Genomic DNA, 25,247 nt, shown 5'->3' on the forward strand with positions numbered 1-25,247 from the left:
TGTAACCGCTCACCTTTCAACCTATCATTGATCTGTACAGAGTGCTGGCTGCAGCGGACGGCAATCACCTGTGCTACCTGCAACAGTAATAAGCTGATTCTTGGTCGTATATGGCCCTTATCTGCCGTCTGAATGAGCCCTTAGGGTTAAGTCTTCCATTTACAGTGTATTCTTTATAACCTAATTTTCCTCCTCCTTTTCCCACTCTTCCGCTCTGTCTGTGCCTTGGTTTTTGCTTATGCATTTTTATAAAAGCAAGGGGAAAAATCCATTTAACCAATGTTGGATAATTACAAAGAGAGTGAAAAATTTTTATGTTGCCCATTTTTGGAAGTGCTGAGCTGTGAAATTTGAAATCAAAGCAGAAACACCTAGTACTCGTCTTTTTCTTTCATTCTTCTCTCCCTTCTCAAATCTTCATTATTTCATGGTCTTTTCGATGTAGCAATACTCTGTAGTAAATGAGTTCCATGGTTAGTGAGCTGATCAGAAAGAGGAATGCTCACACTGAGTGCTAACACGGAGACATAACTCAGTTTGTAGGCAGGAGAGTAACCAAGAAACACAAATTCTTCTATTTTATACTTTAATTAGTTTGAATTAGCTATGGGAATAGTGGCGGAAAATAACCCATCCAAGGGTGAAATGGAAAAAGGAATAGGGTGGGTCTCTTTGGTATATTAATATAACCAGGGAATTACAGATCTGTCTTGCTTCACTGTAGTACCTGTACACTTGAGTCTATAAGATTCAGAAATGAACTACTGCATTTGACAGAGGAGAAGAAGTAAAATGAGGCATTTGATTTTCCTATTTTGCCTGCAAGAAGGATTTTTTTTTTTTTTTAACTATTTATAATTTTACAGTAATATGCAATATTCCTTTAGGTAATCCTGCATCATGTTATGCCAGCTTTGTTATGACCAGTACCATGACTACCAAAGTTATCTGAATAAAGGGAAACACAGATTTTATTCTACTTTAGTTATCATGTATTTGTTCATAAAAGTATTGCATATAGTGATGGTTGATCCCTATATTCCAAGTTATGTTTCCACTAATTCTCTATACGACAATGCATGCAGAATTGGCCAGATTCTTTTTCTGGAAGGGCTGTGGTTCTGCAATGCTCAAAATGAGTAACTAGTAGGCCACAACAATGTCTAATATAGTGTTAGTATTAGTAAACACATTGACAACTGTTTGGGTGAGTTTGGCTTTCGGTGCATATTTGATGGTTAAACCGTAAATCCACTAATGCCTTGTTTCCACTGAGCGGTACGGTTTGGTTCGGTTTGGTACAGTACACAATTTTTGCCGTTTCCATTGTCAAAAGTTGTGAATGGTACCCTAATTCCAAACCGTACCGTACCACTTTTTTGGGACCCTTTCGTTGGGGTACCAAGCACATTAGTACCATACCAACAGGGTGGAGCTACACTGTTGAAGTACTGTTGAGCTGGGGTACTGTTGGCCGTGGAAACGCAAGCCTGATCAAGGTGTACCGTTCCCGAACCGTACTGAACTGTACTGAACTGTACCGCTCAGTGGAAACGAGGCATAAGCAAATCATAAATATTCTTCAATTGTGCTAGAAGCGGCGATATATAGTTCCATTACAAATGCGGATATTGAAAGAAAGTCACTAAAAAACCTAAATAAGGGGCAAGTCTATGTATAATAAGTATTGTAGAGGGACTCCAGCATTTGTCTGTTTTAATTTAATGTATAAACCATTTCAGAAAATTATATGAATAAGAGCAACCTGAAAAGTAGTGTAAGGTGCTTACTGTGTCTGAAATGTATCCCTCTGATATTACTTATGCCTCGTTTCCACTGAGCGGTTCATTTCGGTTTTGCCGTTTCCATTTTCAAAAGTTGTGAATGGTACCCTAATCCCGAACCGTACTGTACCACTTTTTTGGGACCCTTTGGTTGTGGTACCAAGCACATTAGTACTGTACCAACAGGATGGAGATACACTGTTGAGGTACTGTTGGCGGTGGAAACGCAAGCCTGATCAAGGTGTACCGTTCCGAACCGTACTGAACTGTACCAAACCGTACCGCTCAGTGGAAACATATTGTACTCCACTGTGTTCTCAGTATAAGCAACAGGGAGGTACCTAAGAAAAGCTACAATTGTCATAACCCCTGCTCTCTAACTCCCTCCACTCATTTGCATATTTGTATGTTCCCACCAACCAGTCAGTGAATATTTCCTATAAATTTAGAATTAAAGTACCCACCCACCTATTGAAGAAGCAATTGCCCAAGCCCTACACAGCATCCATGTTGTATTTGACAGTCTAGCATTATTCAAAGCATTCTTTCATTTGTCAGCAGCTGTGACTCATTCATGTACACTGCAGTTGTCAGCAGGTCTTCCAGCTTGGACTGATAAAATATGCGATAAACCCATAAGTGATAAGAAAAAAAAATAACTGCAAGAATACATTCTCATAAGGAAGACATTATTATCGTTCTCTTGGGAAATGTTTCCCTCCTCCCACTCAGCATGATGTTGTATAAATTGCTACCCATATTCAGCAGCCATTCAGGCTATATGTGACTTCCAGTTTGGGAAGATCACGGCCAATGAAAGGTTTACAGCCCACGATAGAGTGCAAAACAGGTGGAAATAATAAGGAATGATTCAGAAAAAAAACAATTGGCAGTGATTTTGATTTGCAGTTATATTTTAAATAGAATAAAAAACAAAAGGACATTATAACACGATACTGACATTTCATAACCTTGATGGCTTCTTTTCTCAAAGTACAGAATTACCATTAGCACTAAACATCAACATCTTGTTATGACAGACGTTTGTTATTTTATTTTATACTTGTTATACAAAAAATGATATTTGCCGCTTATTGAGGTGTGCTAGGCTAGCTGCTTTCCTTCAATAACAATGTTTAAAGTAAAACTCTAATTATATACATTGCACTCCCCTGCCATCTTTCTAAACACACAGTGACAAATGTTACCAATATGAAACGCTTATCTGAGTGAACCTGGGGTCATTGCTGACGGTGCCTGAAATTTTACCTAAAAGCAATGAGGCACTTACATGTGCAGGAATATGAAAATTATTGTAAGATTTGTCTGCTGTTGTCAGGGTTTAAAAAAAAAATTGTATTTATTTTTTGGCAGTTGTAGGAAGTCATAATTGGTTTGCAATAATAAATAGATTTTAAATAAAGCAGGCTTTTTTTTTTTATACTTACCTGCAAGGCAAAGGCATAATGTGCTAGTATGCATCACATACTAGCACATTATGTTAAACTTATCTGAAAATGATGCGTTCCAGCGTCCATCCACAGCTCCGGCTCTGTGCCTGGCCAGAGCCCTGATGATGTCACTCCCACGCGTGTGTGCGGGAGCCGCCAGTCACGGCACACTGCTCTGAAGAAATAGCATGGGCGGCCGTTCCTTCAGAGGGCTTGCGTCAGGGACATAACTGGCTGCTAGGTCAATAAATATCTCCTAAACGGTGCATGTTTAGGAGATATTTACACTTCCTATAGGTAAGCCTTAACCACTTGCTGACCGCCACAAGTACATATAGTGCGGCGGTTAGCCCCCCCTGGGCCAAGTGACGTATGGGTACGTCACTCGCCCGCGAGCCAATAGGGGGCGGGCGTGCGCCACCGGAGGCGCGCTCCCGCCCCCACTCGTTCACTGCCATCCCATCGCGAGTGACTGGCGGCTCCATTGTCCGCCGGTCACTCGCGATCTCCCTTTGGAGAGAGAGAAAGGCAGGCGGCTAATGTAAACAAAGCCGTCTGTCATTCTCCCTGGTGTAACAGCAGAGATCATACGGTCCTGCTATGTAAGATCGTATGTCTCTGCTGTTACATGAAAAGCCACATCCCTGCACAGTAAGAAACACACCCCTAGGGACACACTTAACCCCTCCTTCTCCAATAAAGTTAACCCCTTCACTGCCTGTGTCATTTTTACAGTAACAGTGCATATGTATAGCACTGATTACTGTAGTAATGATATGTATAGCACTGAGTACTGTAGTAATGTCACTGGTACCCCCAAAAGTGTCAAAAATGTCAGTCAAGGGTCCGATCTGTCCGCCGCAAAGTCACAGTCCCGCAAAAAAATCACAGATCACCGCCATTAGTGGTTAAAAAAAAAACAATAAAAATTACATAAATCTTTCCCTTAGTTAATAAACGCAATAACTTTTGCGCAAACCAATCAAAATAAGCTTATTGCGATTTTTTTCACCAAAAATATGTAGAAGAAAACATATTGGCCTAAAATGTAAAAAATTTAGATTTTTACTTTTTTGGGGGGGGGGGGGGGATTTAATTTAAAAAAAATGTGAAAAATATTTTTATTTTTTCAAAATTGTTGCTATTTTTTTGTTTATAGCGCAAAAAGTAAAAATCGCACAGGTGATCAAATACCACCAAAAGAAAGCTCTGGTAATGAGAAAAAAATGACGTCAATTTCATTTTGGTACAGCGTCGCATGACCGCGCAATTGTCCGTTAAAGTCACACAGTGCCGAATCGCAAAATAGGCTCTGGTCTTTGAGCAGCCAAATCCTCCAGGGCTTAAGTAGTTAATATAGGCTTACCTATAGGTAAACCTTAAAGATGGAAGTTTACTTCTTCTTTAACTTGACTGAAGCTGGCTTGTAGCAGTTATATAAGTTAAATAATTTTTTAAGCTAAGCTGAGGATTTCTTTTGCATGTTGGGTGCTAATCTTTAACATATTAGGACTGATCATCTATGGCGGTCTGGATAACAGCCGTAACAATTCCAGCGTGACTTTTTAAAACCAATTCGATCAATCGATCAACTTGGTTACAACCAGCCTGCCAGATTCTCTTGCGCTTATCACTAGTGGCCGCCAGCAGAAGACAATGGGCCGGCAGCAGGGATTCCCACATCAACACTGTCTGCGTTGATGTGGGAATCAAGCACATTTCTTTTCCTGCAACCTGTGAATTCGCTCAGTTTATGGCCGGCTTAGGCCAGGCATATATGGTGCAAATTTTTATCCTGCAACCACGGGTTGCAGGAAAGAAATTCACACAATTCCCCCATTAACTCAGACATTGCTGACAGGGCAATCAGCAATTGTCTTCCCCAGGGGGGCAGGGGAAGATGTCTCAACCTGGAGAATACAGTGATTATTGCTAGTGGCTGTAGCAGCCACTAGCAATAATCGTAGCAGAATCTGGCAGGTTGATTGCACCCAAGTTGATCGATTTGATCGACTTGGTATATTTAGCCTGCCAATTAACGGTTCGAATCTTGGCTGGTTCCCGCTGGACCGGCTGAGATTCAAACTGTGTATGGCCAGCCTTAGTCTCTCCTAACAAAACCAAAAAAGTGCTCCGAAGGGCTTTTAGGCAGCAAGAAAAAGGGTCATACTGAATCTTAGATTGATTTAAAAAAGTTTTCATTGGTACAAAATATCATAGAAAAAAAAACTTTTAAAAAAATATTGGCTCTGGTATGCATGATCTCCATACAAGAAAATGTTTCAATTGCATGGCATATATTATATATACATAAAAGTTACAACTCCAATGTTGTTGCGCAGAGAAACTCTGACTTGTTTCGATTGTGCTAGTTCAAATCTTCAAATTTGATGCAGACACATCACACATCTCTCTGAGGGAGGAAGACTTTTACGTTACAATGGCACTTCCACCCACTCTGCAAACCTGAGGTAACATTTTGACCCTCCAAAAGAGGCTCTTTGATCCCCCATGCTTGGAAACTGATTTACATGCACATAGGGGATTCCATACTACAATAACATCTTGATTTGTTATTAGATTCAGCCTATAATCATAGAATACGTTTATCGGGACGTCGGTTTTTTTGTACCAACTCCAGCATATTTCCATATATTTTTCTTTGGGAAAATGTGCCTTCCATGTTCCTTATGCCCTGTAAGTGTGGTATCTTGCAGGTTATTTTTTTTTTTGGGCCACCTGTGCTGCCTTGGTGGGTGACTATTCGGGAACCACTTAAGTTTTGGTGGTTTTAATTTGTTCTGGTTATACACAACTTCTTCATTCAAGATGTCTGTATCCTCCTGAGGAAGATTTGAACTAGCACAATTGAAACGCTTCGGAGTTTCTCTGAGCAGCAACATTTAGTTGTAACTTTTATGTGTGTGTATATATATATATATATATATATATTATTTGCCAGTGCAATTAGGACATTTTCTTTTATTGGAGATCATACCAGAGCTTAATATTTTTTAAGTGGTGTTAATTTTTCTATGCTATTTTGTACCAATAAAAAGGTATTTTAAATCAATCTAAGGTTCAGTATGACCCTTTTTCTTGCTGCCTAAAGGCCCTTGGGAGCACTTTTTGGTTTTGTTATAATGTTTGGGGCACAGCACCTTTTCACCCATGTGAGTGAATACCCTCTTTTTGCCTTAGTCTATCCCTAATCCTACTCATTCCCCCTCCCATCTGTAACACTGCATTCTTTTCATCTCCCCTTTCCAATCATTTGTGGTCTCCCCAACAGTGTGTGTTATATAAACAGAGGCTGTAGCAGGAGAGTGCTGATTAGTGTACATGGTTGCCATGATGCATCAAACAGGTTTCCCCCCGAGTAGTTTAACATGGCAGATGCTCACAGTGCAGTTGAAATTCAATTCAAAGTTCAGAGAAGAAAATGTAAGAGATTGCATTACTATTCTGAAGTGTGCAGTCATATTATTGGACAAGCTGTTAGTGTTTTCACAGTCTGGGCATAGCTTTGCTTGAACAAAAAAAAAAGATTGAAGGCATACGTAAGTGGTCACATACCAGTGCCTCCTCCACACATCAATACATGGGCATATCAATCTTCTTCCACTTTTCATTACTGCAGGAGCTGGTTTACTGTGTTCCAAACATTTTCCTATGTGTTATACTAACATCACTCCTATGGCATCTCCACTATTGTGTTTTATCTGCTGTCTCCTCTTTCATCTATCTTAGTTATATAAACATATACAGTATATGTGCACATGCTGTATATAGAAAGATGTGTTATGTTCTGTTAGATAGGAACAGAACCAGAAAACTGAATTACAGTTCAAGGAATGCAAACACATTTCCTCCTATCCATGCTTTACCCCAGTGTTTTAGGTTATTGAGAGACCAGTGACAGAATACGTAGAACATGTTTGCATACATTAATTTGGAAGTTGGCTAAAATGATTTAATGATGCTTACACGAGGAAAAAAGCTGGATATTTAAGAGCTCCATACATAGCTTAACTCTTTATGTAAGGGGTTATACGTTTGATTCCTTGTATACTGAGCTGGCTTTTTGATGTTGCACAGCCTATATGCTTATTATGGTTTGCACTTGAATGGCAGCCACTACTAGAAAGTGAATGGGATGAGATTATGATAGGTGATAAGAAGATCCCTCTTTACAAACAAACCTTGACAATCCTAGCTTAATATGGTAAACCTCTTACTATCGGCATGCATTAGACTCTTCCCCCAAGCCGCAGTTCCATCTGTTGGACTGGAGTTATAAATGAATTACTCATATCTACCAGCGATACATTTTTTACGACATGCCATTATTAACAGGGCTCTTTCACACTGTTGTGTTGCATGCATTACAGCAGTGCACTTTAACATAAGTTATATGTGTTAGCGCATTGCAGTGCCATTCATTTTTTAATGGTTGTGGTGCAATTTATTTTATTTTTTTAAATGAATGGGTTTTACATGCTCAAAAATGCATGTGCTCTAACGTAGCAACCCAAGATGTCAAGGTGTGAATGGGCCACTAAGAAATAACAGTCCTTTTGAACTACTATACACATTGATGCTCTAAAGTGAAGCAAAAGTCACAATACCTACCTCATCCCCAATGGTCCAATGTCCACAAGGGGTCCTGCACCAGTGCCAGCATCTTACCCCTGGCTTCTTGCAGGTGCTTGTCTTCAGGCATCTTGAATGGCCAATGTAGGGTGACATAAGTCATGGCTCCTGGGCATGGGCAGCAATCAGTCATCCTGGCATGCAGGGACGTTGCCGGTGAGAGAAACTAAGCTGTGTATGCACAAGGTTGCAAGCAGGTGGTTACGTTTATTGCAGAAAAGACATTACATGTCTCTTCTGTGATAAATGCCCTGCCTGCTCACAAGGCTTGTAATTTTGCCTTTAGTTCTACTTTAAGTAACATTTGTGTCTGCTTATAAATGCATAATTCTGGCAAGCAAAAAAGGGCTTGAGGGTAGATGTGGATTAATGTTCCCTAAGCATGGGACATTATGAACGGAGACATTAATCTACAGATTGTGGGCACAAAGCAGTTAGAAAATACAGCTTGGTGACCTGCCTGTCTTCAGCCTGTGACTGGAGCTGGACAGGAGCAGCAGCACGCTGATGAGATCATTCTCTCCTTCTTAAGCATGCTCAAAATTTTGAGTGATGGCACAGTACAAGGCAATAGTGCAGAGTGCTCCCTCCCCCACTATAAGTCATCCTGTGTGTTTTTGGCAGTTTGCCTATGCTTAAATCTGTATAAAACAATTGTAGATTTAACATGCCATCATCCAAAAAAACAGTTTCTGTTGTAACCAAACCTGACACAACTTTTTAGGTGCTTCTTGAAAAATATTTCTGATTGCGACAGACCTTTGTGACTGTTGGCTGTTTTTTAAATGCAGCTTTTATTTTCAGCTTTTGAGGTGTCCAAGGACAGAAAACACAGAGACAAACAGTATAGTTAAGAAGGTAACAATAAATATACAAGCATTATAGCAGAGGAGCACCATAGTGCTGAGGACTATGAAATGATTGATTCATGAAGAGTAGCCATAGAGATAATATGCATGTAGCACTGTCCCCATAAGGGCTTGCTGTATAATGACCTGTAGGGACCTCTTCTGATTACCAGCAGACAGTCACTTAGGTCCCTTTCACACATACGGTCCGTTCAGTTCATCAGTTCAGTCACATCAAAATGTATCAGTTTTTCATCCGTTTTTCATCCATTTTCCATCCGTTTTTCATCCGTTGTCATCCGTTGTCATCCGTTATTCATCCATTGTCTTCCGTTTTTCGTACGAACCGTTTTTTTGACGGATGAAAAATAGGGCATTCATCTGTTCAAAAAAAGGGACATTGACGGAAGCGGATGAAAACGGATGTTAACTGATGATTATCCGTTGTCATCCGTTTTTACATAGAGATACATTGATGTTCATTTTTTAATCCGTCAACGGATGGATGACAAACGGACAGCATGTGTGAAAGGGGCCTTAGGGTACACACATTCATCCTTACTCCCAATGGCTCGTTACTCAATAAACAGTCCAGGGGATTTGTTTTTTGTATTTATTGTGAAACTTGGATGGGAGAAGGGAATAGTGGGATACTCCAACTAGAACTATATACAATTGATAAGGACAGCTCTCACTTGGCCTCACCAGGTTGCTTGTGGAAGCAGTTACACATGCAGATTACATGAAAAACAATATTGAAACATTAGAGGGTATCCAAATGCATATCTTACATGCCTGGTGTACCTTCCTGTCCTTAGAAGGTTAATCTAGGCCAGTGATGGCGAACCTTGGCACCCCAGATGTTTTGGAACTACATTTCCCATGATGCTCAACTGCACTGCAGAGTGCATGAGCATTATGGGTAATGTAGTTCCAAAACATCTGGGGTGCCAAGGTTCGCCATCACTGATCTAGGCCACCCCAGCCTCATGCCAGTAGCTCCAAATTAGATTGTATTTTTTTGGGAGCCCCTCTGTTCATATGTGATTTTTTTTCAGCTTATTAGGATTATTTAAGGGTAAATATACATGTATTTGTTATCAAAAGGCAGTTAGAAACATTCAAAATGGAAACAGAGGTAGATTTACTAAAACTGGAGCACTTAGAATCTAGTGGAGCTGTGCATAGCAGCCAATCCACTTCTAACTTCAGCTTTTTCAATTAAGCTTTGACAAAAAAAACAAACCTGGAAGCTGATTTGTTTCTATGCAGAGTGGCACCGGATTTTGCACTATCCAGGTTTAGTAGATAACCCCCACAATGACGAGGCACAATCAGACTGGGATCAAAATACAAACTTATTAAGATTATTTATATCTTTAATGGTATTAGAACCATACTTTGTATTTCAAATATAAGAAAAAATATAAAAATATATATGATTTACTAAAACTGGAGAGTGCAAAATCGGGTGCAGCTGTGCATGTTAGCCAATCAGCTTGTTCAATTAAGCTTTGACAAAAAACCTGGAAACTGATTTTATGCTGATGGTCTTCCATGTTCCATGACATGTTATCTCACATCCAATGATAACTGAGAACTGCAGGTGCCACGTTCACCCACTCAATTTAACGGCTTTAGCTTTGGTGTTGCTGAATGCAAACTTTTTGCATCTGAAGAAATGAATACACATGTGGGTACAGCCGTACAATTTGTGGGTGGCTGTATGCAGTATCTGCGGACCCAAGCAGAGGGATAATCCGAAAATTACAAATTTTACACTAGAAGACCATCAGCATGTAAACATCCATGTGCACGAGGCCTAAAACGTGTGGAATTTCAGCGAAGCTTATGTTTTCTCCTCGTTACTTTTTAAAAGGATGCTCTGAATGTGAAAAAAGACTAAGTCAAATGTCAAATCAGAGTCAGATTTTTCTCCTCCACATTTATTAGCAGCCTTCCAAAGCACAGGAACATCCAAGTGTTTTACCTCAAGCAGCTGAAGTCCTTTGCTTTGTGAGTTCACAGCTGCTCCAAAGAAATGAGCCATCAATACATAAAAAGGCTCACTTTCCTTTATACAGATGGTATGAAAATTACCGAAAAACTAATTTATAAAGTCAAACTGATCAATCCAAACTCTGCAACAGGAAAGAAAGAACCCGCCTGCCTGTATGTTAGCCCAGATTTTGTTTTTTTCATGTATTGTTTTCCTTTAGTCTTGTGCTTCTACGATTATTAAACTTAGTAGCCTATTTTTCCTAAATAAAAATCACGTGAACATAAGTGTTAAAGCCTATAGGAAAGGGCGCTCATTTAGGTGGGGACCACAAATATTGCCTAACACACTGACTTTTAATCCATAATGCATTAGTGTGCAGTAAACTGGTCAGACATCTGGCTAAAATAGCCTGCACCAGCTTTCAGAAATCTGTCATCGGAGCTGCTATAGGCTGCTCTTTGTGGTATTTTATCAAAATGTGTTTCAACTTTAAAATTGATTGTTGAGGTGTATGAAAAATGCAGGAGGAAATAGGTGCTGAACTTCACCCATTGTTTCTGTTTATGATTTATAGCTTGCCTTTTACCATTGAACAGTGACCATTGATTAAAGTCTTTTTTCCAAAATTTTCCAGACTGAGTTTGAATTGGTAACAATTTAAGAGGCTGTATAGGTACACAAACAGGGGCTGATGGCAACTTTTGGCCCATGGGGCCATTGCAACCCAGAGTCCCATGGTGCAGCATGGATGGCCCCCTTCCACTCTCCCTCTTCGCTGCCTCCTCCTGTCCCCCATCCCAGGCTGAAGCTCCGCTCCAGGTACTCTCTGCTCACAAGGCTGTTTGGGCTGGACAGTTCCTGCTGCACCTATTCCCGGTTCCAGAACTGGCCAATGGGGGTGGCCAGGGGCTCCAGGGGGGAGCTCAGTCTGGGCTGGTGGGGGGGAGGAGAGCGTCCGGTGGGGCACAGAGCCGGCCTCTCCTTGGACATGGCATACACCATCCATGCCGGGGGGGCTGACTGCGCTCTGTCCTCATCCTCATTCCACACTCAATAGAACACTGGAGGGAATTTTTACTCCTTTACCTTTAGCGGGAAGCTTTTAGGCATGTCTACAGTGGAAGCAGTGAGGCCGTTTTTCAGGACATCAGAATGGCCTGGGGGGCAAATTCCCCACTGCCACCCAGCCCAGTCTGTCCCTGTGACAAATGAGTACAGATTATTAGTACAGAGGACTACTTTTAGAACTTTTGTGTTGTTAAAGGGTATGCTTATCCCTCCCAACTATCCCGCCTAATCAGCATCTGCTGTTTTTTTTTTTTTTTTTTTAGGCAAGATGGAAAATCTCTTTACACTGCGACTGTGTTAGTGTAGGTGTGCAGTATTCTATGGTGTCTCCCCCCCCCCCCCCCCCCCCTACTACTAGGCCTTTAAACAACCCTGCGGTTCGGCATGGGTGCATTGAGAATCTAACATGTTTATGATACCTAGAAACTGAGACTTGTCAGATCTTCCACAGCTCTGTTCTACGGGAGATGCCGATTTTTTTTGATTTCTTAAAGACTTATCATTGCTGCAGTAAGGTATTGAATTAAACTACTATTGGCAAAATGTGCACAGTATATTGTATTACCATTTTTTTTTTTTTGTGTTAAAATGTTATGTGCTGTACTAACCCTTGAGCTACATAAATTGGTTGTCTCAGTCTTAATTACATGTGGACTTTTTTAAAAGATAACTTTACTTTTAAATATATTGGCTCAATAAATGACACCAAGCAACTTTGAAACAGTAAATGCATCTGCCAGAACAAAAAAAAAAAAAAAAAAAGATAATTTCTACACTGCAATACACATAGTGGAGCTCACAAGCTGGTGGAATCATGCAGCCTCTCCATATGTTTAGGTAATCTGTTCCTATATTTCCCCATCCCATGTAATTTCAGGCATCCAGTTGTGGAAAGTACATTGCACATCTAAAGGAATGTCTCATACCATCAAAAGCCAATTGATATCTATACTGGTAGTCATTACCATGTACAAGATGTATCAAAACCTTTTTGTGTAATAGCATATTTCTCATACTCATGCTGGGTTTGTGTCTGACTATTACCTTTACACACTTTAGGCCTCTTGCACACTGCAGCTTAAAAATGCTCAGTACAGCTTTTTTTTTTTTTTCTGAGCTAAAATAGAGCCCATTCATTCTTAATGTGCCTATGCACACACCTGCGTAAATGAGCGCCGCATTTTCTTCAGTAAAAACAAAATTGAAAAATCTGCATTTTTGGTCAGTAATTTACACCTGATGCGCGCAAATACGCGCGAATGCGCTCAAATGACCCAAAATTGCAATTGAATATCAAGAACGCTAGAATAAATTTACGCGCAATTACGCGCATTTGCGCAAATGCGCAAGCGCGCAAATGCGTGAAAATGCGCGCATTACAATTACGCCAGAAAACTTAGATGCTCTAACAGGAGTATCATGTGTAAGCTGCCTAAGGGCCTTCAAACCAAAAACACCTTATGCCTGAGAAAGAGCATATTGTATAATTATTATTGTCAGAGAGGACACAAATAATAAAGTGTTTCAAAATATTTGTATTTGTCACTAAGGCCCTGTTCAGCTCATAAAATGCTCATCTCTGAAGTCTCAAAAGGCCCAACAAGCAAAATCCCATCTATTTCAATGGCCCCTGTTCACATATGAGCGTTTTGTTGCCTAAAGTAAAACGCCTGAACTCAAAAAAGTACATGAGCTTCTTTTGCGGCAGAATACAAGTGTTTTTGATAGATGTCAATGCCTGCCTCCAACACCTGCAAAAAACACCTGAAAAAAGCCAGAAAATACGCCTGAAAAAAGCCAAAAATATACGCCTGAAAACAATACGCTCAGGTGTGAATGGAGCCTTAATTGGTTAAAAAAAAAAAAGACTAAACACAGGGCCCTATTAAAATATTGATATATATTGATATATTATCATTGCTATCAAAAACCCACATAACTTACATTTTGGGAATTATTATTTTATAGTATTGTTGGATTTCATGGGAAATGATATCCTTGGTTGACCTTGTGGAGAACTGTACAATAATTAAATGACTGACTGTGAAATGTATTAAGGTTGTTAGACATCCCATTGTACCTGATGATGGGAAATATAATATGTTCCTTGTATTTGAGAACTTTAATATCGAGTGCTCTGATACTTTGTGCATTTGGACTGTGTGATATTTATAAATATGCAGTCTAAGCATCTTATATCTATAAGCAATATGTTTTGGATTACTACGCCACATGACCAGCTCCAGGAATTGATCATAACATGGGGCAGATGATGTGATCCTCACTAATTCGTTGATGGTTAGCTCCTGTGTTTAACACTTCCTCACATCTATATTATCTTATTTCGTATTATCCTATTTCCTTATTTCACATTATTGGCATACGATACCTCCTACCAATAGGTACCAAGTTTCAGCCTCCAAGGAGGAAATAACAAATGTTCAATTTTCAATGAAATGCTTGCTTTAACCTTTAGAGGTTAGGGGAAAATCAAAAATCAAATCAAAGGGAAAATCAAAATGTGTCTGTGGACTGTTCCATTTACATGGCAAATTTAAAAAGTTTAAAACGTAGAAGTTGACCAAATTTGTGGCTTTCAATATTACATGCATTGGATTTTTTAACTATATTAACGTGTCAGGGTTTATAAGCACAGCCTCCTGTAAGATTGAGAATATTGTGTCCTACTGATTTTTATTATACTAGCTTTATAAACGTAATACCCTTGTGGGTCACTGATAACAATGATGGTGTATCTCTATTTAAAAAATGCAAGGCACTGTGTTTAGGTTTTAAAAAATTTTAACTCATTATGTAGGAAATAAAAATGTTTTTGAACACTTTATTGTTTGTATGCAGCCAGATTTCTGCACGCCAGCAGTTTCTGATCTCCGTTGATGACGTTGAGTGCATTGCAGTGTAGTGGTCTTAAAGATGTGTTTTCCGTCCGTAAAGGAAGTGGTAATGAAAGAGTACATTTTTCACTTTCAACACTCAATTAGGTATGTGAATTTAAAACAGGAATTTCTCTTTTACATGATTGGATGATTGAAATAAAGCAAATAATCTCCATTTAATCAAACCGGTGTAAAGCAGATGCCTTCCTTGTTTTCAACTCCAATAATGAAATATGCTATAAAAAAAAAGCTACTGTGTTTTTAAAGTACAGTTTTAATAGGGTAGTGTCATGATATGTAGATAGTGAAGTATATTATAGCAACCAAATGGACTGGGGTCCTGTTTCATCTCCTGAATACAATCAGAAAGGGCTAGTTGCTATGGGCCACTGTATATCACTGAATTGGTACTCAAAGCAGTCATGCCCATTTCATTCATTCTTTTATTATACAATGGTCCTGAAATCTCCTGTATCGGTTGAACAAATGTATGTTGACACCTGTGTTCAATCTAAAGAGGTAACAATACTTTGCTACACATACTGTACACATCTACAGTAACTTTGGCTCAATTTCCTTAATAAATACCATAAATGAACACTTCTGCGTCCTTAGTTTAGTTGGGTTTTCATAGCTAGTTTTAGGACTTTCAAGAAAAACAAAACACTGTTAGAGCATATGGCAATGACATCAGCATGTAGGCGCCCCTGACGTCATTGCCACCACATCCACATGGTAGGAGCGGTGGCTGATTATGTAGGTTTTTGGCCATTTATGTTTTTATGCTGCAGCTTTTGTACCTTATTTTAGATTTTAATAAACTACTACACTATATGAGCATCACTTGGGCTCCCATGGGTGAGCGTTTCATTCACAGTGCCTGACTTCATTGTAGACCACCATATAACCAGCATACCAGGGTGAGATATCTCTACGCTTCAGCGTAATTATCTAAGGCACCTTATCCTTTGTCATCTGGTGAGTGCATTGATTGGTGGAGGTGCACATGTGTGACAAACCTTTTCCCTAACCTTTTCCCCATGCTGAATTTTCTCCAGCTTCTGGTGAGTGGTTAGATATATCACACACATTGCTGGAATCACTTTGGTTTATACTGAAGATTTGTTAAAGTCCAGTCACGGATTCAAATGTTGGGACTTTATTTATTGACTTTTACCTAATAATCACAAGAAGCGCTGCCCACCTTTTGTTGTTTATGATTATTTGAAGGCTTCACCTTTTGTGTGCAAGCTGCTAAATGATTACACAGAGCTCACTTTTTTTTTTTTTTTTTGCGTTTAGCTTCTAACTTAAGCTTCTTCAGTTAAGCTTTAAAGAAAAACCTTAAAGCTGATAGGTTTCTGTGCAGAGCTACACTAGATTTGGCATGCTCCAATTTTAGTAAATAAGCCCCAATGCATTGTATGAAGGAGTTAAGTATATGTAGCCTACAGCAAATCTTACAGATTGCAGCAGTTAGGAGGAAGTACTGTATGTAATATAGTGCATGCTGCTAGTTAAAGGTAAAAAAATAATAATAATAATAATAATCTTGCACTGGTGTCCATGGGAGGAGGAATGCCCCAAATCAGGTGGTCAATAGAACGAAGTATGGCACCAGTGGCTATCAGAAATGATCTGGCATTCAAAGGGATGTCTGGACATGTGCGGGTCACATTCAAGGCTTAACTGTAACTATTTAAATTACCACCACTGCAAAAGAGTGGGCCTCTCTGGTATAGTAATTACGTGCAGGAAACCTAAAAATCTCAAATGTACTTGAAACCTACTAATCTACCATTCACAAACTCTAAGCAAAGGTATTGAAATGGTAATGAGATCTAATGAAATGAAAATACTTAGTCTCACTTGCTAGATGTAAAAATGTATTGAGCAGAATTGTAACATATCTACTGATAGCAAGGTAAAGTTGTCCTTATATTAACTCCATTCATACAAGTTGAACTAGGTATAGCTATATATATTTATATGTATATATATATATATATATATATATATATATATATATATATATATATATATATATATATATATATATATATATATATATATATAGTGTTTACTTATCTCTCTCCAAAGCTCTAAGTGCCATTTCCCTCTGGTGCTTCGTTGCGTTCTGACAGGTTCTCCGACACGAGATAACAGTAGCTGAAAATTTGTGTCAGGGAGGGAGCTTAGAGGGATATTAACAGAGAGCTGGTCTATTCAAACTGCAGCTCTACATGTTCCTTTGTTCCTTTGCCTATGTGGAGGGGGGTGTCCCTTTCCTCCAATCAACTCACACACAGTGCAAGCCCAGGCTCCCCACCCACCCCTATGTGCTGCTGAAAGAGGAAGAATGAGTTTTAACACAATCTGCACTTTCTAAAGAGTGTAGAAAAGGGAAAACAACATATATACTGTACAAGTAAAACCTATGTAGGAGGATTTGTTTCATCTTTGTGTGTCATCTGAGGCTGTTCACTTCACTGTGTACTGTATATGTGAGGGTTTACAACCACTGTAACAGTTCATTAACCACTGAATTGTAAAAGGAAAAGAGATGTGGGACTTTAATTGAGTGCAACTAGGCATGTAAGTTTCCAGAATGAAAAAATCATCATAAAGAACCCTAATAAGGGGGACCTATGGAGAGCTGACATGGACTCAGATGTACAGTTTATAATATACCGTATTTATTAATCACATATACCATTATTGCAAATAAGGATAAATACACTTAATACATATACAATAAACATCTGTAAAAATATAGTAAATTACATATGACACCAGGTTCTCTATAGGTACATGATCTGGAAACATAAAAACACTTAAATTTAATATCTGAGTAAATGTAGGCTCGACGCGTTTCATGGACCTCCGTCCATTCATCAGGAGCTTGAGTATATGTCTATAAAAATAAAATATGAATGGTATTATTATGCTAATATCAAGAATCAGTTCACATGGAAAGTATGTAAAAATAGACAACTACCTTAGGCAGTGTCAAAAAGCCTCGAGCACTCCAGTCTGGAAAATGACCAGTGAATACTGCAATAAAGTTATGTTCCTGTTCTGTGCCCCTTTAAGCACACAGTAACATTTCTTGAAATAATTTGATATAAATTCCTGTGCCATAGAAACATTTTGTATCGTAGTACTTACTGAACAACAATTTTTAATTATACCTCTTGAAAGCAGCCAAGGTTTGAAGTAAATATGTAAAAATATAGTAAATTACATATGACACCAGGTTCTCTATAGGTACATGATCTGGAAACATAAAAACACTTAAATTTAATATCTGAGTAAATGTAGGCTCGACGCGTTTCATGGACCTCCGTCCATTCATCAGGAGCTTGAGTATATGTCTATAAAAATAAAATATGAATGGTATTATTATGCTAATATCAAGAATCAGTTCACATGGAAAGTATGTAAAAATAGACAACTACCTTAGACAGTGTCAAAAAGCCTCGAGCACTCCAGTCTGGAAAATGACCAGTGAATACTGCAATAAAGTTATGTTCCTGTTCTGTGCCCCTTTAAGCACACAGTAACATTTCTTGAAATAATTTGATATAAATTCCTGTGCCATAGAAACATTTTGTATCGTAGTACTTACTGAACAACAATTTTTAATTATACCTCTTGAAAGCAGCCAAGGTTTGAAGAGCATTTCGCTCCAACTCACTACAGCATATTGATTGGTGGCACACATTCACCCACACAACCCACTACTAACAAGAAGACTGAAATATACAACTACACCAGGCTGAAGTAGCAAACTTAGGCTGAAACTGTGTTTTCATGTAGGTTTAGCAGTTTTTTTACAGCATTTTTTAATACTTTAGCCATAGCCATTTTGGCATGGCATCCAAAGGCTGACATCAAACTCAGTAGTGACCAACAGCTTTTTTTTTTATTCCCCCACAGCTTTAGCTGTTGATGCAACAATTATTTGTGGGATGGAAAGTCACCTTATCACTTCTGCAAGCTTGAATAGTTCAGAATCTACTTTCAGAATTTCTGAACTGATCCTGGGCCATGGGAGGAGAGGATCCTGGGGCTCACCCTGTTCCTCCTTGAGCAATTGAACCCTAACATGTAAGAATGAAGAGCAGAAGGAGAAGCTGAGAGGAGTTCCCCATTGAGCACACAAATTTTTGGTAAAAAAAATTGCAATAAGCTTATTTTGATTGGTTTGCGCAAAAGTTATTGCGTCTACCAACTACGGGAAAGATTTATGTCATTTTTATTGTTTTTTTTTTCTTTTTACTAGTAATGGCGGCGATCCACGATTTCTTGCGGGACTGCGACATTGCGGCGGACAGATCGGACCCCTAACTGACATTTTTGACCCTTTTGGAGGTAGCAGTGACATTACTACAGTAATCAGTGCTAAAAATATGCACTGTTACTGTAATAATGACACTGGCAGGGAAGGGGTTAATACTGGGGGTGATCAAGGGGTTAAATGTATGCCTAATGCTTATTGACTTGTGTGTGGGGGGGGGTGCTGTGACAGGCACAGAGATCGCAGTTTCAGCATAGCTGAAACTGCTGATCTATCCCTGCCTGTCAGTGAGAAGATCCGCCTGCTTTGTTTACATAAGCATGCGGCTCTTCTCTCCGTTTACCAGACGATTGTGGGAGGAAGACGGCAATCGCCGCCTCTCCTCCCACAGCCCGACTCCTGCTGTGTCTAAACACAGCGGGAGAACGCCCCTGAAACCCCTTCCCCTCCAATCACGTAGTGATCGCCGCCTCTCCTCCCATGGCCCAACTCCTGCTGTATCTAAACACAGCGGGAGTGCGCCCCCGAAACCCCTTCCCCTCTAATCACGTGACTGGACCCAGGGGAGCCGCACTGCCGCAGTAATATTACTATGGGCAGTCGGCAAGTGGTTAAAGTCTATGTTACTGAATCTAAGTAGATCGATGGATTCAAAAACATAAGTCTTCATTCAGGCTTGAGCAGAGCGTATTCCTGGTGATTTCAAAGGTTTTTTTTTCAGGCATTTTTATGTTTATTATCCACATTTTTGAACGTGTACCTTAGGAGTTTGTTTCCTGAGCTGTGCAAGGGGAGGAGAGCAGTTCTTTAGGAGGAGAGTAATTCTTCAGGGGCAAAAATGGGTGATAATGAGCGTAGCATGAGTTCACAGACATTCCCATTGAAGTCTATTGAGCCAAAAATGCCTGATGATGCTGGAAAAAAAAGCACATATTTTTTTTGAGTGTACAAGTATGAACAGAGACAGTTAGAAAGAATGGGATTTTGCACATTTAGGCAATTAGAAAAGAGTAAAAGGAAAGAAAGAAAGAAAGAAAAGAAAAGATAAACATATTTAGGCTGCTATATGAGGGTCAACCACTCATAGAAGTCATGTGGGGAAAACATCTCACACAGGGCAAGTAGAAATGATGGGGTGCTACCAAAGTTAAAAAAATAAAAAACAGAACACAGGAATAAATAATAATGGCCTTCCTGCTGTTAGGTACTGAGATCATTTTGAGGATTGTTGAGTATTAGCAGTTTTTACACATATTTACATCTGTTAGGGATGCTAATACCATCCCCTGATATAGAGTTGACTACACGAGGGATTATTTATTAATCTGTATACAGAACAATAAATTGACTAATATAGAATAATCAAAAGAAAAGAAAATCTGAAAGCCACACATTACACACTAAACAGAGTGGCTGAAGTGGAAAATGTTGTCTAAAGAGAGACCCTAAATCACATAGAGATGCAAAAGAAAATCCTAGGTCCTGGTTTCCCAAAGAGAAGCAGAACTAGAAATGATCAGTGCGCAGTACTGGAAGCCAAGGAAAAATTAAGATTAGTGTGAGCATAGAGTGGTGCGGGATGTACAGTAAATATCCTACAACGTGAAGTCAATTCTTGGTGTAGCATATTAAATATTTTACTAAATTTGACAAGAGAACTGAGACGAGTTGTGAGGTTCATAATACATACTAATGTGAGTGAAATATATTAATTTAAATTAGTATATTATTTGATACATTAAACTTGCATGCTTCTTGGTAAAAGACAATAATATGGTTGCGCAGAGAAGAATGAATTGCTGCCTGTTATTTCCCAAGGCAATTAAAATTGCTGCCATTTTGAGAATCACTCTAATTGAAATGTAACAGACCAGATTCAGAATTCTCAAGAGTTCAATTCCAGTGTTAGATAAAAAGAAAACAGACAATATATATTCTGTTACCAACATCAGGAGCTGTTTCCTTGTCAGCATCCAGGATGCAGGCAGCAAAAACAATTGTGCGTATAGAAAGCAGAATATTTCTTAACAAAATCTCTAAGCACTGATAGCAGAGAAACTGAAAGGACCAGTAGTTCCTTCCATAGGTCCCTTGTTATATAGCTGGGGTTAATCAGCTGGATCAACTCACATCGGCTTGTAAAGCAAACAGGCCATGAAACTAGGCTTCTCTTCCAGATGGGTTTTGCTGTATCAGATATTGATAATGCATTTCAGTCTATCACTGTCACAATGTGTTGACTTCTTTGTTTTTAAAGGACCAATGGTCTATTAAAGTGAGAGTCAGGATATTGACTTGGAAAATGCAGCACAGTCCAGGTCTACTATACCCTAGGGCCAGTCATTGACTGATGTTGTGTTCTTAGTAGACTGGTCTTATTTGTCCTATTCAATTATTTTCTGAGAGAAAACACTAAGGATGAAGTAGGCCCATAATTAAAATGCATGCTGCATGTAAATCAGTAAGGCATATATCAGCATAAACAAATACATTATTATTTGGAGTAAACTGATTTCTGGCCCTGGAAAAAAAAAATGCTCATATTGCTAATGTATTGTTAAGTTAAAGGACAACTGTATTTACGCTGATCAGCCATAACTTCATGATCACTGACAGGTAAAGTGAATAACATTGATTATCTCGTTATAGCGGCACCTGAAAATGGGCCATATTAGGCAGCAAGTGAACATGTTGGCCCTGAAATTGAATGGAGAAAAAATGGGCAAATGTAAGGATTTTAGCGATTTTGACAAAGTAAAAACTGTAATGGCTAGAAGACGTTCACAGACCATCTCCCAAACTGTAGCTCTTGTGGGATTTTTCTGGTCTGCAGTGGTCAGGACCTACCATAAGTGGTTCAAGGAAGGAAAATTGGTGAACCAGCGACAGGGTTATAACGGCCAAGGCTCATTGATGCATGTGGGGAAGGAAGGCTGACTTGTGTAGTCTGATCCAATGTAGGAGTTACTGTAGCTCAAATTGCGAAAAAAGTTAATGTTGGTTCTGATAGAAAGGTTTCAGAATGCGCAGTGCATGGCAGTTTATCACGTATAGGGCTGCGTAGCCACAGGCCGGTCAGGGTGCTCATGCTGACCCACAGCCCAACACACCTACAATGGGCGTGCAGAACTGGACCACAGAACAATGGAAGAAGGTGGCCTGGTCTGATGAATTCTAGAATGGTTTGAGGAACACAATAACAAGTTTGAGGTGTTGATTTGTTTGATTCTATGGAGGCCTCACCTCACAACATAAAGGATCTGCTACTGACGGCTTGGTGCCAGATACCACAGCATACTTTCAGAAGTCTAGTCTAGTCTATGTCTTGACAGGTTATGGTGGGTCATAATGTTATGGCTGATTGGTGTAAAGCTTGACCCCAAATCACCAAATACACAAGTGCAATACATATACAGTATTGGGCCATCTGCGAAAAGCTTTGTATTTTTGTACATCCCGAGATTCACATAACTCTTCTGCACAGCACTGCCCTGTTTGAGGCAGTAGAACTGATTTTCTCTGCTGTAGCATTTAGAAGTTTTGTCCCTTTGCCAGCCTTTGACTAGACTGGACAAAGAGAAACAGCAAACTAAAAATCTCGCCTCTGTCACTCTGCTTTGTCCTCCTATCAGCATGCTACTTGTTCGCTGCAGCATAACTGCCCACTGCCAGTGCTGCCTATTCTGCTGCCAGTACAGTGGATTGCATGAGGCTGGGTCAAATTCAGGTGTTTGCATTTAAAATACATGTAATTATGTTTATACGAATACAGAGCTGCATTATTTGTGTCTTTCATATTTGCCTACCTGGCTACGACCTATTGGCCTACTTGATAAGACTAATTGGTTATCCTTACAATAACACTGCAATCACTATTAGGCCTCATGCACTCAGGGTGTTTGAAAAAATGACCGGCAAAGCCAGTTCTGACGCCAGGAAAAAGCAGCTGTAAAAACGCGCTTTTAGAAATGTTTTATATTGACTTTAATGCAGGATTTAGCCACGTTTAGCAACATTAGCGTTTGGCAGCCTTTCTCTGCCCTCTTCTATTTTCCAACCTCAAATCCAACTACTACAGCTTAGAAAACGTCTGACGTGGCCTAACGCTGTATGCGGCCTTTAGCAGCGTCAGGCGTTTTTACAGCTTAACACTGCTGCTCCAGAAAGCACTGGCCCAGGGTTTTTTTTTACAGCTTAAAAACGCCTCTGCCACTCACAGCTCCTAAAAGCCTGTGTGTGCTTGAGGCCATAGAATAACATGGAGGGGCTTTTTTACGCTGCAAAAAAAAACGCCTGACGCTCCTAAAAGCAGCTGTGAAAACGCCCTGTGTGCATGAGGCCTTAGGATCAGTGGTGGCCAACTTATTACATATAGCTAGCTTCGAGTGCAGCCCAGACATTACCAAAGGGCTGTATGCTGTATATGTAATGCTATAGTAGCCTATTAGGGACTGTACAAACATTCTATGGAAGATTGTTCATGCAATAAAAGATTTCAAGCACACCACTTTACCCTGGGACTGCTTTAGGGTGTGCTACTTTCCTATTAGTAGTTCTTGTTACATTGCTGTAGCATAATACAGTAACAGTAACAGCATTTATTTTGCTTTTAACACACAGTCCCAATATTACCATCCCAAATTCAAAGAGGAAGTAAACCCTCCTCTGACACTTGTACCTATAGGTAAGCCTATGATAAGGCTTACCTATAGGTACTGTAAATATCTCCTAAACATGTACCGTTTAGGAGATATTTACCTTACATGCAGCCAGTGACGTCACTGGCGCATGCGCTCTGAAGGAACGGCCGCTGGTGCCGTTTCTTCAGAGACCCGTGCCGTGACTGTCGGCTCCCGCACGCATGCACGGGAGTGATGTCACCGCGGCTCCGGCCAATCAGATGGCCGGATGCCGCGATCCTGGAAGACGGGCGACTGGACATGTCCAGTCGCCCATCATAGAGTTGAGCGGACAGCATGGCGGGGGCTCGTTCTAAGGTAAGTATTTCATAATGAGCTAGTATGCGATGCATACTAGCTCATTATGTGTTTCTCTTTCAGCTTGTAAAAAAAAAAAAAATTTAACTGAGTTTACAACCTCTTTAACCGAAAAAAATCTACTATAGTTTACAGTATTCAGAGAACATGTCACCCCCTGTACGGAGACACCTGTCGTGGTGCAAACCGACACCTGTTGCGGTGCAAACCATTCAACTATGCACTCTAGATCTTTTCTCCAGTGATGGTGAACCTTGGCACCCCAGATGTTTTGGAACTACATTTCCCATGATGCTCAACTACACTGCAGAGTGCATGAGCATCATGGGAAATGTAGTTCCAAAACATCTGGGATGCCAAGGTTTGCCATTACTGCTCTAGAGAATGTCCACTGTAATCTGTATACCTGATCCATGTACCTAAAAAAAAATATTTTTACAGTGCAGCGAAACCAAAAATCACCATAAAAAATGTAATAGAATAAAAAATATATAATAAAAAAATAAAAAATGTTGTGTATCTTCAATCAGAGTCCCTTTAAATCAACAATAGTTAACAAAATAGTCGACAATAGTTAAAAATCAACAAGTCCATGTGTAAATAAATCATACAATATAAAGAGTGATCCACCGCAGTGTTCTTTAACCACTATACCAGGATTTTCCTGCTTTACGTCTGGGCTACTTTTTGCGATTCGCCACTGTGCGACTTTAACTGACAATTGCGCGGTCATGCAACGCCGTACCCAAACCAAGTTTAGGTCCTTTTTTTCCCGCCAACAGAGCTTTCTTTTGGTGGCATTTGATCATCTCTGCGATTTTTATTTTTTGCGATATGAATAAAAAAAAAGCGTCAATTTTGAAAAAATAACAATATTTTTCTACTTTGACAGTTAAAAGATATCCAATATTTTTGTCATATATTTAGGCCAAAATGTATCTAGCTACATGTCTTTGACAAAAAAATTCTCAATGAGCGTATTTTTAACCGCTTTAAGACCGGAAGATTTTACCCCATTCCTGACCAGGCCATATTTTGCGATTCGGCACTGCGTTATTTTAACGGACAATTGCGCGGTCCTGAAACGCTGTAACCAAATTAATGGTAAATATAGTTTTAAAACATTTGGGGTGCCAAGGTTTACCATCACTGCCCTATATCAAGGTGTGCATTATTATTGGGCAGCTTCTTTTTCACAGGCAAAATGGGCCAAAAAAGAGATTTAACTGACTCTAAAAAGTACAAAA

General features: G+C 39.5%; 1 protein-coding gene across 1 annotated transcript in view; it reads left to right on the forward strand.

Annotated features, from left to right (window-relative positions):
- The window catches only part of PLXNA2 (plexin A2), a 539,737-nt gene that overhangs the window by 271,568 nt on the left and 242,922 nt on the right, over positions 1-25,247 (forward strand). The gene's annotated exons all lie outside the window — the stretch shown is intronic.

The sequence above is a fragment of the Pelophylax lessonae genome (assembly GCF_965119305.1).
Source record: "Pelophylax lessonae genome assembly, chromosome: 2".
NCBI classification, from domain to species: domain Eukaryota; kingdom Metazoa; phylum Chordata; class Amphibia; order Anura; family Ranidae; genus Pelophylax; species Pelophylax lessonae.